This window comes from Vulpes vulpes, chromosome 11 (assembly GCF_048418805.1).
Source record: "Vulpes vulpes isolate BD-2025 chromosome 11, VulVul3, whole genome shotgun sequence".
Classification (NCBI taxonomy): Eukaryota; Metazoa; Chordata; class Mammalia; order Carnivora; family Canidae; genus Vulpes; species Vulpes vulpes.
In genome coordinates, this window is record NC_132790.1 from 94,843,128 (window position 1) to 94,857,291 (window position 14,164).

Here is a 14,164-nt window from a genome sequence, read left to right on the forward strand (position 1 = left end):
ATTCAAGGACAGTATCTGATTCAAGTCTGCACCTCCAGTGCTTCATAGGGGATCTAGCACACAGTAGGCAATCAATAAATGTGTTGTGTCAGTAGAGGGGATAGATATATATATAGATATATAGATAAATAATCTCACAAGGATTTGCCCTCTGTAATTGTGGGAGCTAGCTAGCCGTCTCTGAAAGTGCATGGTTTTTGTGTTTGAGCTGTAGCCTGAGGTCCACAGGACAAGCCGGCAGGAAGAGATGAATGCAGAGCGTGAGAGAGCAAGAACACGCTGGAACCCACACGAGCTGAAGCCCAGGAGGATGGACCGAATCCGTGTCAGTTCCTGCTGCCTCTGCCTTTGGTGGCACGGGTGTCCTGCAGAAGCTGGGGCCTTTCGTCACGGAGCTAAACACACCCTACCTACCCCAACGGTCAGGGAGGAGGTTCTGCAGAAGGTTGTAGGGCAATTGTAGGGCCCAGATGCTGCCTTGTGTCAATGAGATGAGTGGGGATGAACTACAAAACGTCGCTGCCTCCCTTCTGTCCCCCAAAGTTTGCCAGAGTTGTTCTTGCGGGGTGCCCTAACAGGAAACACAGAAAAACAGACTTTGGCAAATGTAGTTTGGCTTAGCCAAGTTGACACATTACACAGCCACCAACTCCAGCTGGGAGAAAGGAATGGTTTTTGCGATTTCTTGTGTGCGTACATGTATTGCTTTAGTGTCGATCGGGGTTTCTCAGCTTCTACACAATTGACATTTGGTACCAGATAATCATTTATCTAGGTGGGGAGAGCAGCCCTGGGAGGTTTAGCAGCTTCCCTGACCTCTACTTAGGAGATGCAACCTTTTCTTCTCAGTTTTGACAACCAAAAATAGCTCCAATAGGGCCAGATATCCCCTTGGGGGACAAACTCACGCATAGTTGAGAATCACTGGCCTGATCATGTCCTGCTTGCGGAGAAGAACCTTTAGTTCTTTTTCCTGGAAGCCAACATGGTGTTTTGCAGGTAGAAAGTACTTAGTAATTGTTGGGTGAATGCACACATATGTGCATAAACAAATATTTATCTATCACCAAAATGACATACATATATTTAAAAGAAGGTGCTCTGCTCCTTAAATGTTTGAGTTCTGACCTCGGAGCACTGCCTTGCTTGGTCTAAATACTCTCTCAGATGATCTTCACCGCTACGGTTTTAATGACTATGTTCATGACTCCTGTATCTTTATCTCCAGCCCAGACCACTGCCCTGCCTGCTAAATATCTGTTTTGGGTGTGGGTTTTTTGGTTGTTCTTTTTTTTTTTTTAAGATTGTATTTATTTATTTGAGAGAGAGAGAAAGAGCACAAAAGCAGGAGGAGGAGCAGAGGGGAAAGGAGAGGGAGAAGCAGACTCCGCACTGACTGCAGAGCCCCGTGCAGGGCTCGATTTCAAGACCCTGAGATCATGACCTGAGCCCAAACCAAAAGTCCAGAGACTTAACTGACTGAGCCACCCAGGCACCCCTAAATATCTGTTTTGGAATGTTTCACTGGCATCTCAAAGCAACAATTCCGGGCTGAACTCTTCCAGTCCTGGCTCTCCTGAAACCCTGGTCTCAGCTGCATTGAGCAGACACAGGAGTATGAGAATGATGCTAGATGACTATCCTAACCACAGAACCTATGCGCCCCTACCCTTTCAGGGGCTTTCTTTCTTTCTTTCTTTCTTTCTTTCTTTCTTTCTTTCTTCTTCTTTCTTTTTTTTTTTTTTTTGTCTTTTTAAGATTTTACTTATTTATTCATGAGAGACACAGAGAGAGAGGCAGAGACACAGGCAGAGGGAGAAGCAGATCACAGAACCCAAGGATCACGCCTTGAGCCAAAGGCAGATATCTGCTCAACCACTGAGCCACCCTGGTGTCCCATTTCAGGGGCCTTTGTCACCCAACCCCAAATGACCCCTGCAGACCCAGCATTGCTCTGCCCCGGAACCTGGGGATCCTTGTCTTTGGCCCCACACGCTCTGTCAGACCCTGTTCTTGCCTATGTTGTTCTGTGCACATGAGAATGCTCGTTCTCTCGTGCATCAGGGCAAACCTTCTTCTTCCAGACTCCTTTCAGGGTTCATCTCACCCAGGTTCTTCTTTCTCAACAGTTCCCCCTGTTAATTGATAGCCCCTTCCCCAGCCACATTCTCCCACGGCATCCTGTCCACGTCCGAATGGCTGCCCTTCCCTGTTATATCCTTCTTTCCCTCTGGACTGAGAACCCCTTGAGCTCTGAAACTCCATCTCATCAAAGTTCAGACCTCTCCCCACCCCTGGGCCCGGAACATAGTAGATGTGCACTGGATGGATGCTAGCTAGCATTGTCGCAGAGGTGTGACTGAATGATTCTGCTCAGAAGAAAGAAAAAGCTACTCTCTAGCATTTGAAGAATCAAGCATTTGTAATAAAAAGAAAATAACCCCAGCACTTATGGGTAATGCCCAGAAACCTGGGTTAAGTGATAATACATGTAGGATTTCACTTGGTCCTCAAAACAACAGACCAGGTGCTCACAACTGGCCATGCCTCACATGCTGCTTTGTCTTCCCCAAACTTCAGGGAGGCTTCTCTCCTCCCCACAGGCCCCTGACCTCTGCTTGCCCCCAAGCCTGAGCAAGCACTAAAGTGTCCCTTTATTAGCTTATCCGGGGAATCGGCTGACCACAGGGAGACACATTTCCTGTCAGACCCCGGCAAGCATGCCATGTGCTTGCCCAACTTCCCATCGCTGCCAAGGTCTGCTTACCCCAGCCTGTAAAAGAAAAGCCTTTTCTGTTTGTTTTTGAGAGGCCTGCAGATTCCTGAGATTGGAGATTCTCATGTTGCAATAGTCCTTTTGAATAAAGTTTTTCCTTATCTAAGTCCGCTTTTTTTTTAATCTGACACAACCCTATGATATAGAAACTATGATTAGTTCCTTGCATGTAAGAGGAAAACGAGCCTTAGAAAAAATAAACTTTCCCAGGGCCCCATAAACAGAAATAGGGTAAGAGTCGCACTCCCTGCTACTCTGCTACAAATCTCACTGATTCTGCTAACAGCATCCAGGAAGGGAAGCTTTGTTATGCTAATTTCAAGCTCCTATGTAGCCCTAAAATTACTAAAATTTTGTTATTTTTTTAAAATGTCCCAATTAAAAAAAATTTTTTTTTAAATAATAAAAATAAAATAAAATGTCCCAATTTATCCTGTTCGTTCATTCAGGCTAACCTGAATGAACACAAATGATCAATTAAAATGTCATGAGCAAAATCAGCATTTTTATATAATCTTTCAAAGTACCTATAGGAAGACAATCTTCTGGGTGGAAGAAGCTGGAATGCAGGGGCAGATCTCTATAATCCTCAGGGTTAAAAAACGAAGAGGAAAGAAAAGCAGGGTCCTAAGCTCTCTGCCTCCCATGCAGCAGCAAGCCCCCCCTTCCACCGGGCCTCCACCAGTCCCTCCACCCCCCACCACTGGCTCACCAGTGCCACCATCCCGTGGGGAGCTTACAGGGGCAGAGCATGAGATCTAATGTGGAAATCCATCTTGACGCGCCTCAAACCCCTTTTAACAGTCACAACCCATGGGGTGGTTGTGCTATTATCATCATTACCCTTATGGAGAAGTAAAGAAACTGAGGCATGAGGAGCTTGAGCAAGAAGCCTAAGGTCACAGAATGAGTCAGTGACAGAGCTGGCTTCAAACCCAGGATTCCTGGCTCCAGGGCCTGAGCCTCCCCTCCCAGCCCAGGGCACACTCCCCTGCCTCACCCCCCACACCTCCGCAGAAAGGCTGTGTTGTGGCACTTCAACTTTGCTGCTTTCCACTGGCCTGGCAGGGCTCTGGCTCCTTCCTAAGAAAGCTTAATAGGGACACCTGGGTGGCTCAGTGGTTGAGCATCTGCCTTGGGCTCAGGGTGTGATCCTGGAGTCTGGGATCAGAGTCCTTGCATCAGGCTCCCCACAGGGAGCCTGCTTCTCCCTCTGCCTGTGTCTCTGCCTTTCTCTCTCTCTGTGTCTCATGAATAAATAAAATCTTAAAAAAAAAAAAACAAAACTAATAAACCAAGTGCAAAGAAAACCAATGGCAAATGTTGAGCCAATGATCTGTAGCTGAAAATAACATCATCTAGGCTACTTTTAAATATGTGTATCTTTGATGACCAGGCTTCTTCAGGAGTATTTTAGGCTTGCTATTTCTGTGTGTGGCACTTCCTGGGACAGGGGAAGAAGGAGAACCAGGATGCCTAGATACTCAGTAACTGCAGCACGGAAAATCTTCTTAGCGTCCTCCCCTGGAAATGAAAGTGATGAGTCAGGCTGTGGCTAAGTTCTTCTCTAGGGCTGTCATGCTCTTGCTGGGGATCATCAGAAGGAGCCTGAATTATTAACATCTTGGTCCACAGAGCTTAGCTCCTTTGGAGAGCTTTCAAAAATCCCAATGTCCAGGCCCTACCTCCAGAGATACTGATTTCATTAAAGGAGATTGGAACCCAGACAGCATGGGTGCCTTACAAAAAATAAAAATAAAACATAAATCATCAGGTGATTTCAATAAGGAGGCTGGTTTGAGAACCTCTGCTCTGGAGTGTTCTCAAACTTGAGTATTCATCAAAAATACCTGGAGGGCTTATTCCCACCCCAAAATTTCTGATTCAGTAGACTTGGGCGTGGGGCATTTCAAATAAGTTCCCAGGAAATGCTGATGCTGCTGGCTCAGAGTCCGCATGTTGAGAACTCCAAAAGTTTCCACACCCTCTGAAATGGTGTATATATAGTCAGATGAGTTTTTTTTTTCCCTGCCCTGGAGAGAAAACTCATAGATTTCATTAGGTTCTCAAGGAGACCCCATGACCCCAGAAAGGTTAAGAGCCAGAAGTAGAGTCAAATCATTACATTTAAAGCTTTTTGCAGGCAGGGCTTCATAGGAGAGGATTTTGTAACATTTTCAGCTTAATGTAGCCCCAGGTGCATATACGTGTGTTCATGAATTACCAGGGCATCGCTGCGGTGTGTGATACCAACACATGGACCAGTCTACACTTGGTTTCCCACCCAGAATTTGTACTTGGGACATCAGTTTGGGGAAAAGAATAATTATGACAACTTTCCTGAAAACCAAATGTGAATTCTGTGGGGAGGTGGAGGGAGCTGCCCAGTGATACTAACGAAACAGAAATAAAACCTCTACAGATAATCATGCTGTTTCATGCCCACTGACGTCGGGGCCATAACCCTGAGAAAATGAGTGTTGTGCCATAACAATCACCCTGAGGATCAGGTAAATAACATTTCATCTGCATGAATTATACTCATCCTCTCATCCAAAACGTGGCGTGGGAAGTTCATCTATAAACTTTAATGTATGTGATTTGTCATCCTTTCAAATTTTCTACTTTTGTGAATGCTTTATGATATACACAATACATAAGAACAGTCATCTATGCATATAACTTATAAATCAAGAAATAAATAGGTAGGGGCAGCCCCGGTGGCACAGCGGTTTAGTGCTGCCTGCAGCCCAGGGTGTGATCCTGGAGACCCCGGATCGAGTCCCACATCGGGCTCCTTGCATGGAGCCTGCTTCTCCCTCTGCCCGTGTCTCTGCCATTCTGTGCGTGTGTGTGTGTGTGTGTGTGTCTCATGAATAAATAAAATCTTTAAAAAATAAAATAAAATAAAATAAAATAAACAGGTAAATATACATATACTGGGGCTTCATGATGCCCCAGTATATGCATCTCCAAACTTCATTAAAAGTTTGGAGAGACTCACCAGGTGTGGTGATCATTAAAGGTGAGAGTGAGCCAGAATCACCTGGAAGCTTGCTAAGTAAATGCAAATCCCCCCCCCCCCCCCCCCCCCCCCCCCGCCCATTCGGATTCAGGAAGTCAGAGAAATTCACATTTTACACTAACATCTTAATATACTCTGAGGCAGGTGATCCACTGACCCCCCCTATAAATATTCTTCTGAGAATGCCTTAATTTTTCCTGGTGTTTTTTGTTTTTTGGGTTTTTTTGCTCTGTACTTAAAACAAACAAACAAACAAACAAAAAAAAAACCACTTAATTCTCACCCAAAAGCCACAGATCTTCCTGGCAACATGTATACAGGTGAGTGCAGAGAGGGAAACAAAAACAGCACTCACCTGCCTGCCTTTCTACTCCCCCCTCCAGGATAACCCAGCCCTCACCCAGTGCTCCCGAGGGGAGGATTGGGAGAGGGGCTGGTCCCCACACCCTTGCAGAGCCAGCTGCTACCCTCTAGTGGCGGTTCTGCCCATCAGCTCCCTCAGGGGGCGGCTTCTCAGCAGACACATTGGCCATCTTTCTAAATATCCCCCCATAAAGAAATATTTTCCAACGGCCTTATCAATTCAAGACCTGGAAGTGTGAGCCAACAAGTCAACCAAAGATGGCACTATCCAAAGGAGGGGTTGCAGTGTGAAAAACAACATGCTCTCAAATATTTTCATCCATTCAACAACTACCTTAAAAATACTTTTGAACAGACTACCAGGCATTGTTCACGGTGCTAGACGCAAAAGAAACAAAAATCCCTGTTCTTCCAGCACTGATAGGCTAACAGGAGGAGACAATGACGAATTACCTCTTATTGTTATATATGGTGGAGAGTGCCATGAAGAAAAATATGGCCTGGGAAGAAGAAAGGGAGAAGTTGCCCCCAAAGGAGAAAAATGAACATTTTTTGACCACCAGCTATTTATTTACTGGGTGTTCTATAGAAGTCAATTGTCTTAATCTTCACCTCTCTCTTAACTGTACCCTCCTTTTTATTATAATAGCCAATTTTACATGTAAAGAAACCAAAGTTTCAAAACTGTAAGAGACTTGGCTAAGGCCACGGTGTTAATTAATAGTTACATGGCGTGGAACTTCTTAACTGGTTGGAGGAATGAAGCCCCCGGCAAATTTGTAAAGGAGATTGCCCACACATGTCCTTTCTTAATGCTCACACACCCACCTTCTCCAGGACTTGCAATGCTGCGTGGGATGTGCTGGACTTCAACTTTCCCTGTTAGGGCTTCCCTGCTCTCATTCTCTGAAACTCTGATTTTACTCTATGCTAATTCCATAAATGGATTCTCTTCCCAGAGCATTAGGGGATTACTGATTATTAATCGTTTACTAATCATGAAAATTAATTTTCTCCATCCAGAGCCCCATTAGTCACAGCCTCATTACCCAAGTGAGAGACTTGAGTGAGATCTTTTTCTAGGAATAGTCCCTAAATCTCAATGATGGAAATGTCAGAGCCTCTGGTCCAGCAGTGATGAACATGCTTGTTGAAATTATATTACTTTGGGGGATTAGAGTCGTAGTTAAAATATGTTATAACTATTGGACTCTCAAAAAAAAAAAAAGCTATAAGAAAAAGAGTGTGTTTTTTGTGTACATGACACAAATCGACCTATCTCCTCGATGTAGAAAATCTGTTCAAACACTAAGGAAGATTATGGAATGGGAGGATTTTAGTGTCATGAGAAAATGAGCATTTTATAGCTAAGGAAAATAAGAAATGATACCCAGGAAAGTTAAGTGAATTTCCAGAGATCACATTTACACTTGACCCTTGAATAGTACAGGTTTGAACTGCATGGGTCCACTTATTCATGGCTTTGTTTCTTTCGTTTTTTGTTTTTATAAATGCAGTATAATACTGTAAATGTGTTTTCCTTATGATTTTCTTTAATACTGTTTTCTTTTCTCTAGCTTACTTCATTGTAAGAACACAGCATAGGGTATATATAACATGCGAAATATGTGTTCATTCACTGTTTTTGCTCTTGGCAAGGCTTTCCAGTCAACAGTAGGCTATTAGTAGTTAAGTTTTGGGGGAGTCAAATGTTTTAAACCGATTTTTGACTGCACTAGGGGTTGGCACCCCTAGTCCCCTGTGCTGTTCCAGGGTCAAGTATATATCTGTCATTTCTGATGGAGCTGGCCCTAGTGCATGACTTCCAAGACTGAGGTTTTAGGGGAATTTATTCGTTTGCCTTTTGTCTATTCATCCTCATTCTTTGAGGATGTTAAGAAAATAAATGGACTTGAGTAGAAAGAGTCAATATTACAAAGATTTCAATTCTGTTTAAATGACTTTAAAAGTGTCATGGTACCGCAATAAACACAGATACACAGAGAAGCTCAGAGACTAGCTCCTGGAACACAATGGGTTGTAAAAATATATTGTGTTTCTCTTCCATTTTATGCTTCCATGCCTTTGTTTACCAGTTCCGGGTCCTAGGATTCTCTGCCCACTGCCATGATCTTGCCTCACCAGCAGGCCCTTAAGTGATCTCTTCCACTCCTAAACAATGTTGGCATACGCTTGATGCTAAATACATAGTAGTATGTTATCTGCTTGGAGGCAGAGGCTGTGATTTCAATTTCTTCCTATCCTCACAGCACCAAATAGCCCTTGTCCTCAGAGAAGGCCACCAGCTTCTCCAACCCCGGAACAAAGCATTCAAACCCCTTTGAGGGGTTAAATCCATCTATTTTATTTGTTTACTCACGTTCTCCTGCCTCACTGCCTTCCTACACTGTCCTTTCAGGGCCATGGAACTTCTCAGCACTCAAAATTTTGGGCTTTCATATATGCTGTTCCCTGAAATGCCTGGGAAACTCCTTGAAGCTAAGACTGACACTCCATGTGCTTTTTGAGGTTGTTCATTCCTCTTCTTCCTTCCCTACTCTGGGTTCCCATTATTCACTCCATTTCACTATTAAGAAATCCAAACTGAAAATAAAAAGAATACATTATTCTTTGCCCCATAATATAGGGCTCTGATGAAATATATGGCTCCTGTAGAAAAAGGATTGAGTTTTCTTCATCCTTGTTTTGTCCAGTGCTTATTCAGTATCTTCAAGATGGCAGGGGCTCAGCAAGTACAGTGATGAATGAATGAATGAATGAATGAATGAATTCAATATATATTTGGTGGTTGTTGACTATTACTGACCCTGACAATGTCAGGAGATATCAAAGAAGATCCTAAGAGTCTTCTGTTCTTTAACACTCTTGGGAGAAACTAAATCTGGCTTAGGACCAGGGGCCTCAGACCTACCTTAACTCTCTCTACTACTGGAAAAACAACTATCTGGAAGATTTGACAAGAGGTTGTTTCAGAAGAAAACGTTGACAATTTCCCAGCTCAATTCTTGTAATTATTTCTTTTTTAATGTCAGCCTCTTCTTTCTTATTCTTACAGAGAGAGATCCTAGCACAGGAAATCCTTTGATTTGCAGGATTGCAATGAATGAGGCTGGCTTCAGGATGTTTCCTATGCAATTACAGAGGGCTGCACCCTCCCAGGAGCCCCACAGTTTAATGCTCCATTGTCAATTCTTAGTACATTTGAGCAAAGGCCCCATATTTTCATCCTGCACTGGGTCCCACAAATTATGTAGCCAGTCCTGCCAATGAGTACATGATGCACACTTTTCAAGTTTACCAGTTTGCTGGGACTTTCCCAATTTTAATACTGAAAGTCCAGAATCTAGGGTAACCCTTCTGTCCGAAGCAAACCAGGACACTTGTTCACCCTACTTCTGGTCCTCAAACTGTAAACATGAGACATGCATCACTTTGTTCAATTACAAATATGAGCTAATGACTTACAAGCAGAAGAGTCCTTTTAGGACATAGAAAACTTTATGGTAAACGCTGTGACCCCTGCAAATTATTATTTCTAAACATAATTTATACATCTGCGTGAACTACAGTTGCGGCTTTATTGATCGTCTCACACTTTTAAATTACTACATGGGACGTATTTCAAAGGACAGCCTATAGGAAAGAATTGCAAAGTCTAAGGTCAATAGAAGAGTCTTGGTGAATCTATGAGCCAACTGGAATTAGGTGTAAAATGTGTGTGAGCAAACTTACTGGGAACAACGCTTAAAGCTGGGATCAATTTCTCAGAGCTTTCAGAGACCGTGAAAAAAATAAAATAAAATGCATTGGCTAATTGTTTGGGTGAATCTTAAAATTTGGGGGCATTCTAGAGAAAGTTGTAAGTAGTTCTCCTTTGAGGACTTGAATATATCCGACCTTCTGAGGCATCCCTGGAATAAATGTATTCTGTTTTAGGGCCAGAATTCACAGACCCTTGTAGCTCTAGTGACCAGAAACTCATCCAAAAAGTCTTTAATATGACATAATGGGTCTGATCTTAATTTTATATTCATTTTAGAGCGAGTGTTACATGTATTGAACTATTCCAGGCAGCAAGGCAGATATCAGAAATTCTCTAGATGTTAACCTTGCACGTATTAACACCTTCATATGTGCACCGAATGGAAGATAAGTCAATTATATATCTGGGAGCTTTGATATCCACACAATATTAGTCGTAATTTTAAAAAACCAGTGTCCCAAGGAAAAAAAATCTGAAATTTGGTAGCTGTAATTGTTTTAATTGAAAATACAAGTACGTAAATTTTCAAGATTGCAATCCTAAAAGAAAAGAAAATGGGAACTCGGATACACTATGAATGTACAAGTCCCAGCTCTGAGCGAGTGTGGCTGCAATGCCTGTTACCCCATTGATTAGTGATAGATTTGTTTACTCAGCTAGATCATCTAGAAAGTTCCCTCTCTCCTATTTTGCAGCCCCTTTTCCCTGTATGTCCCCTCTGAAACTACTCCCTTGCTTGGGGAATACAACGGGGATATGGTGGTCAGCAAAACAGACCCAGTGGCCAGCTTCAGGCTTTTATCAATTTACACTGCCACAGTGTGTGAAGTGTTCCCGTCTCCCCACACCCTAGCTAACACTTGGTGTCATCAGTCTTTTTAATTTTGCAGTTTGCTAGAAATGAAATGGTCTATCACTACTCTTGAATTTCCATTTTCCTGATTGGAATAAAGTTGGCAAGTTATTTGGCACTCAGTTCCCTGTCCTATACCTTTTCAATTCATATCCTCGGCCCATATTTCTATTAGACTGTTTGTTTTTCTCATTGACATGCAAGTTTGTTGTATATTCCAGATACTAGCTTAGATCTGGTTCTCAGAAGCACACCCTGATACAAGGACTCATGTACAAGTGATTTACTAAAGAAGTGATATTCAAGAAAGGAATTTTCAAGGAATTGGGTATTTACAGAGTAAACTGGTAAGAGAGTGGGGGAAACAGGAAAGAGGGAGGAAAGAAAACAAGAATGAGCTCTCGGGCCAAGTCCTGCACAAGGCAGTCTCTACCCACAGGGGACTTTGACAATCTAAGTTACATACCCACCTGTCGTTGGCTAAAGGTCATGCTGTAGAATGTAAATGCCTATGCAGCTAGCCCTCTGCATGTGACTGCAAAGTGACTGCAATCCTTTTTAAAAGAGCCACAGATGTTCGCTGTTGGAAGCAAAAACACACCAGGTTGGGGGACGGGGTGTCTAACACAGTAAAAAGGAATCTAAGGTGATCTAGGTGGAGAACTGACATCACTCACTAGAGACAATAGCATTATGAGAATATCAATCCATTTCACTATTAAGAAATCCAAACTGAAAATAAAAAGAAATACAACAGGACAGTAACAGGACATTTTCCACCCATATAGAATTAAGAGTGAGTCAATAGTTCTCTCTACAGAAATAAGTAAATAAATAAATTAGTAATAATGTGAGGTGATACATGTATTCACTAACTTTATTGCAGTCATCATTTTCTAATATATACATACAAATACACTTTTCCTTTTTTTAAGATTTTATTTTATTTATTTATTCATGAGAGACACACAGAGAGAGGCAGATACACAGGCAGAGGGAGAAGCAGGCTCCACGCAGGGACCCCAGTGTGGGATTCGATCCCAGGTCTCCAGAATCACGTCCTGAGCCAAAGGCAGATGCTCAAGGGCTGAGCCACCCAGGTGTCCCATAGATACATTTTTCGTTCAATTTTTGAACTTCATATATTCTACATATCTTCCCAAATATTTTATAGAATGTACAGTGAGGGAAAAAAAATCCAGAACTGTTGTTAACTCTTACTCCAATCAAATTTGACTATATGTATTTTTGAAACTGCATGTTTATAGGAAAACTTCTCGATCTTCAAAACAAAACAAAACAAAACAAAAAAGAGGCAAAATTCAGCACCAGACTGGTAACAGTGAGACAGGCCTTTGCATTTGTTGTTACTGGAAGTATAAATTTGTACAGTCCTTTCTTTCAAAAATATTTGACCGAATCTATCAAAATTTAAGATCACATGATATAATGATTTTTTTCCCTATTCTTTTCACACAAGAATAGGCTAGTTAGTACAGCACTATCTGTAAAAGCAAAAACTAAAAATAATCAACCGGCTAGCAATAGGGGACATCCATGCAAAATATTAGTTGCTAAAAAAATAATCCAGTATACGACTATATGTACTGGCATAGAAATATGCCCATGAGGTATTGGATAGGTTTGTGGCTTACTGTGTAATGTTATGCAAAAGATTTAACCTCTCTGGGTGTTATTCTGTATGTTAGCAAATTGAACACCAATAAAAAATAAATTTATTATTTAAAAAAATTTAACCTCTCAAATTCTTCATCTATAAAGTAAGGATAATATTATTGAAATGTGTGCGGGTCAATATACAGATTAGATTAGATAATACATATCAGTGTTCTGCGTAGTGGTTGGCACATAGTAAATGCTCAGTAACTATTAGTAATATCATTCCTATTGTTAAGAGAAAAAAATGAAAGACTGAAAATAGTATGCATAATTATTTTTCTTCTGGGGATCCCTGGGTGGCGCAGCGGTTTGGCGCCTGCCTTTGGCCCGGGGCGCGATCCTGGAGACCCGGGATCGAATCCCACGTCAGGCTCCCGGTGCATGGAGCCTGCTTCTCCCTCTGCCTGTGTCTCTGCCTCTCTCTCTCTCTGCGTGACTATCATAAATTTAAAAAAAAAAAAATTTAAAAAAAATTATTTTTCTTCTGTTAAAAAATCCAACTTACACTATAGGAAAAAAAATCTTATACATTTTTTTAAAGTATGAGACTTGGGAGATAGAGAAGTTTCACTTTTTACTTTATACATGTTGGCATTTATAACATTTTCAATAATGAGTACATTAACTTGGCAGTGATGATGAAATATGGTTTTTAAAAAGAACGCATGAGACTACATGAAAATGAAAAGCTTCTGCACGGCAAAGAAAATAACCAACAAAAGTAAAAGACAAGTGACTGAATGGGAGAAGGTATTTGCAAATGATACAACTGATAAGTGGTTAGTATCCAAAACACATAAAGAACTTACACAACTCAACAGCAAAAAAACGAATAATCCAATTAAATGGGCAGAAGACATGAACAGACATTTCTCCAAAGAAGACATACAGATGGCCAGACACATGAAAGATGCTCACCATCTCTTGTCATCAGAGAAATGCAAATCAAAACCACAATAAAATACCACCTCACACCTGTCAGAATGGCTGAAATCAACAACGCAAAAAACAAGTGTTGAGGATGTGGAAAAAAGGAACCCTTGGGTGGTGTTGATGGGAATGCAAACTGGTACGTCCACTGTGGAAAACTCTATGGAGGTTCCTCAAGAAATCAAAAATAGAACTATCCTGTGATGCAGTAATTCCACTACAGGGTATTTACCCAAAGAATGTGAAAACACTAATTTGGAAAGATATATGCACCTGTGTGTATATACAGCATTACTTACAATAGCCAAGTTATGGAAGCAGCTCAAGTGTCCATCCATAGAGGAGTAGATAAAGAAATGGTGTGTACACACTTGCTAGAATATTAGTCATTAAAAAAGAATGAAATCTTGCCATTTGCAACAACATGGATGGATCTAGAGGGTATAATGTCAAATGAAATAAGTCAGAGAAAGACAAATGCCATATGATTTCACTTATGTGTAGAAATTAAGAAACAAAACAAAGCAAAAAAGAGACCAAAAAACAGACCCTTATCTCTAGAGAACAGATTGATGGTTATCAGAGGGGAGGTGGGTGGCAGGAATGGATGAAATAGGTGATGGGGATTAAGAGCACACTTATCACTTATGATGATGAGCACGGAGTAACGTAGACAATAATTAAATCAGTACATTGTACACCTGAAACTAATAAAACACTGTACATTAATTATCCTGGAATTTAAAAAAAATT